Source organism: Manis pentadactyla, chromosome 11, assembly GCF_030020395.1.
Source record: "Manis pentadactyla isolate mManPen7 chromosome 11, mManPen7.hap1, whole genome shotgun sequence".
Classification (NCBI taxonomy): Eukaryota; Metazoa; Chordata; class Mammalia; order Pholidota; family Manidae; genus Manis; species Manis pentadactyla.
This window is the reverse complement of record NC_080029.1, coordinates 80,283,051-80,287,762: the sequence shown is the minus strand read 5'-3', so window position 1 is coordinate 80,287,762 and position 4,712 is coordinate 80,283,051. Positions and strand designations below refer to the sequence as shown.

Sequence of the window (4,712 nt, the reverse complement as noted above, 5' to 3'; positions counted from 1 at the left end):
TTTTCTCCCATTCTGTCACTTGTCTTTTCATTCTCTTAAAAGTGTCTTTCCAAGAGCAGGTATTTTTCATTTTCATGGAGTCCAATTTCTCTAATTGCTCTTTTTTGGATTGTGCTTTTGGTGTTGCACTTAAGAAATCTTTGCATAAGCCAGAATTACATGGAATTTACTGTATGTTTTCTTTTATACATTTTATAGTTTTAGGCTTCATATCTAGGACCATGACACATTTTGAGCTAACTTTTGTGAACTTCGTGAGGTGTAGAAATATTGATGTTCAATTTCTTGGCTATTATTGGCAATTATTCCAGCACCATGTATGTAAAAAAAAAAATCTTACCTTTCACCACTGATTAGCTTTTGTGCCTTTGTTGAAAATCAGTCTTGCAAATGTATAGGCCTAATTCTGGAATCTCTTTTGTTCCATTGTTTTGTTTAACTTAATGCCAAGTCCACATTGGTTTGATTATTGTAGCTTTTTAAGTCTTAAAATCAGGTAGTGTTACTCCCCCAACTTTGTTTTGTCTAGCCTAAGTTCTGTACATTTCTATATGAACTTTAAAATTAGCTTGCCAATTTCTACCAAGAAAGCCTCCTGGGAGATTGAGTGGGATTGTGTTGAATTCATAGATCATTTTGGAAAGAATTGTACATTAAAAATACTGAGTTTTCCAACCCATGAACAAGTTATATCTTTACATTTATTTACATCTTTAATTTCTCTCAGTTATGTATTATAGTTTTCATTGTATAGGTCTTTCACATCTTGTATCAGATTTATCTCTAACATTTTTAAAGCTATTTTAAATGGCATTTTTAACATCAATTTCTGTTACTAGAAACTGTATATAGAAATACATGAGAGTTTGTATATGAATCTTGTATCTGAAAATCTTGCAAAACTCATTTATTAGTTCTAGTAGTCTTCTTTTGTATATTTCATTGGATTTTCTACATAAATGACCATCACATATCTAATAAAAATCTTAACTTCTATCAGTCTAGATGCCATTTATTTTCTTGTCTTTACATGATCACACTGACATTTCCAGTACAATGCTGAATAGGAGCAGACATTGTTTCTGAGTTTAGGGCAAAAGCATTCACCATTAAGTATGATGTCAGCTATAGGTCTTTGAAAATGCTCTTTACAGAGCAAAGAAGTTTCTGCCTATCCCTAGTTTGCTAAGAACTTTCATGAAAAAAGGATGTTGGTTAGAATGTAGTTTAATATATGCAGGCAAAGTATGTATTATCTAGATATTATGTGAAAAATCCCCGCCATTGCTAACTTTGCTTTACAGGGAGTTTGTAACACGTCCAGGGACTTGACTCTTTACCAGCATAAGATCTTATGACCCACAAATTGTCATTCTATTTTTTCTTTGTAAATTCATATTTCTCTTCTTTCTTTTTGTATATTTTTGTTTAATATATTGAATCCTTGATGGAAAAGGAGAAATATAGTACAGGCATTTTTAAATTAAATGTTAATAAGTACTTTCAAGTTAAGAATTGCTTAGAATGTATGGATTTTTATTGAGGAATTGTATTAAAGTGGGACTTTTATGAAGGTAGAATTATATTAAACCTTCCCCTTAGTATACCCCTCATTTACCATTTTCCTCAGAATAGCCAAAATTAACCTTTATTGTCATTGAAAGCCCTATATTTATACCTGCATTTATGTGGAACTTAACTGCCCTAGGTCTTTGCTTATTCCCTCACTTTTAAATATCACTTCACAAAACATTCTCTGACCATCCAAGCTAAATTATTCCCTATCCTACCCGAACAATTCTTATATTCATACTATTATCCTTTTTATATTACTTGTGACTTCTGGAATTATAGATTTATGTGTTTATCTGCGTATTATCTATCTCCCTCACTAGAATGTAAGTTTCACAAAGGCGGGGACTTTTATCTTCTACATCAATGTAATTCAGGGCACATCACAGAGGTAACTAAATCTTTATTGAATGAATAAATGAAATGCATCAACCCCAGATGTCAACTAATTTATTTGTAACCAAATGTTTGGGCCAAATCACAAACTGTCATCAAATTCCTCTACATCTGTTTTCATCTCAGTCTCTTGGAATCAGTGGTTTTTGCTCTCTGTCTTCTTTTGCCTCTTTCTGGCTGTGCACTCAACTGGACCTTCCTTCACTTGAAACTAACTTAATTGTAATGGCACCATATGCTGATATTTTAAAATGCAAGCCTATTTCCAGGCACCCTAATTATCTTCAACAGGTAGAAAAAGGTGAGAAGAATGTGATCTACTTCTCATTTTACAAATGGAGGACTTGAAAAGCAAGGCAGGAAAAGATTTCTACTGCTGCTGTTATAAGTTTTGAGTCACCTATTCACTGTAATTGCTTTCACTTTCTCAACTAACATAAGATTTTTATTTATCTATGTTACATATTTATTTAAAACAGTGGCTCTATAAGATCAGTATGTAAAAGGACATTGGCCTAGATGCACCAGAGTCACCTGAGTAACATTAAATAAGTATTTCCAGGGCTCACCTCAGATTCTGGTTTAGGAAATATGAGAAAGGCCTGGGAATCTGTTCTTTTAAAAAGCTCCCCAAGTAATTATAAAACAGATAGCACTGGCAGACAGTGCTTTACCTCATCATTAGTCTTTTGGATGTCAATTAAATAAATATCTTGGCTCAATTTTTATTTGATTGGCAGTAAAAAGGTGTGAAAACACTACTCTTCTTCAGGAGTATAGCAGAGATTTAGTGGCCAGAAAAAGCCACTTTAAGAATGAATGTACTTAATAGAGGTCAAAAGAGCAAGAAGTCAGTGAGCAGCTAAGTGATCACAGATTAAAGAGCAAGCAGTTATTGTAGGTCGGGTAGAACAAAAGTCCAAAGTCTAGATATCCAGGTCAATGAATTCAAGTTACTATTTGCCAAACTGTGACTTGAAGGTAAAGTCTAGCTTAACTGGGCAAACTCTTACCCTTCTCCTTTACTTAACAAGGCAGAAATACATGAATTTACATCTGCCCCTCTAGGTACAAATGAATAAAGACCTCCTTTTAAAATGGGAATAGGAATGGGGGAAAACAATCATTTTGATCTTCAGCCACTAATGAACTCTTAATCACTCTAATTTTTGTGCACATTTGAAATTTTCCCAAGGCAACCTTCATGTCCTTGTTCTGGAGACTGTAGATCAGCAGGTTTATAAGTGGGGTCACCGATGAGTAGAACAATGTTACAATCTTCTGTATTCCAGCTGGATTACCAGAGGTTGGGCTGCTGTACATAAGCATTATGGTTCCATAGAACAGAGACGCCACAGCCAGGTGGGAGCTGCAGGTGGAGAAGGCCTTACACCTGCCAGCTGCTGAGGGGACACGCAACACTGCTCTGAGAACCAGGGTGTAGGACCCAAGGATGAAGAAGAAGGTGATGAAGACAATAAGGGAGTCCAATACAGAACAGGAAAGCTCAATTCCAGGGGCAGGGATGCAGGAAATGGTCAGAAGAGGACCAGGGTCACAGACAAAGTGGTCAGTGGTGTTGGGGCCACAAAAGGGGAGTTGTGTCATAAAATAGGTAGGGACTGGATAGCAAAGGAAGGCTGTTACCCAGCAAACAGCCACCAGGTTCATGCGCAGATGGCTGCCCATGAAGGTAGGGTAGCAGAGAGGCCAGCAGATGGCCAGGTACTGATCAAAAGCCATGAGGGGCAGTAAGAAGGTCTCAGTGATGCCCACAGAGAAGAAGAAATATAACTGGAGGAAACAGGCAGTGAAGGAGATGGTTTTGGTCTCCGACGGGAAGTTCCTTAACAAAATAGGAACAGTGGTGTTGATGTAACAGATCTCTAGGAAGGAGAAGTTGGCCAGCAGAATGTACATGGGGTGTGAAGCCTGCGATCCAGCTTCACTGCACAGACGGTGGCCCCGTTCCCCATCAGTGTCAGGATGTAGGACACAGATAACAGCATGAAGAGGACGACCTGAACCTCTCCGGAGCAGGGAAAACTCAGGAGTACAAACTCAGTCACTGTGTGGACTCCTGACATATTGATGGCTTCCTAAAGGGTGGGGAGGAATAAATGACAGGGACAAAGATGACTGACCTTATTCTTCACTCCTCAGGAACATTTCCTTTAGATATCCCCAAGTCCCTCAGATTATTCTAGTAAATAAATAGTTGCACTGCTGAAGACTGTCAAACTGAGAGGGCTTGATATGACCAGCCTTTGAATTTTTGTACTCTCTCACTCTTTCAGAGTTTGCTCAGATCCAGTAAAGGGTTCACATGCAGCTTGGAGAAGTTAATGGCAGTGTAATGGCAATGTAACCCATGATAAAAATTATGGGTTTTTATCTACAGAATAAGATATATTGATCCTTAATATTGGTCACAGAATTTCAAAACTTTGATCTTTGGAATTAAATACAAACATTAGACATCAAAACAAAAGAGGGAAAAGGTAACATAACACACTGAAATCTTTGTGCATTTCACTTTTATCCTGGATCAGTGTTGGAAGTTTAAGTGTTGGCGTATTAAGGTGGTATGATAACTGAGACCAAAAAATGTCAATGTACCATCCTTTATTCAGTGTTCACTGAAGTTTGTTAACTTCAGTGTCTGAAGACCCAGACACCGACATGATGGCTTTCACACTGATCCCATGTGCTACCTTTTGAAAAAAAAATCTTACTTTAAAACC

The 4,712-nt window shown here is 37.1% G+C and overlaps 1 pseudogene; it reads right to left on the bottom strand.

Annotated features, from left to right (window-relative positions):
- Nucleotides 1–1,580: 1,580 nt before the first annotated feature.
- LOC118909889 (olfactory receptor 11H6-like) lies at nt 1,581–4,061 on the bottom strand (annotated as a pseudogene).
- Nucleotides 4,062–4,712: the final 651 nt, after the last annotated feature.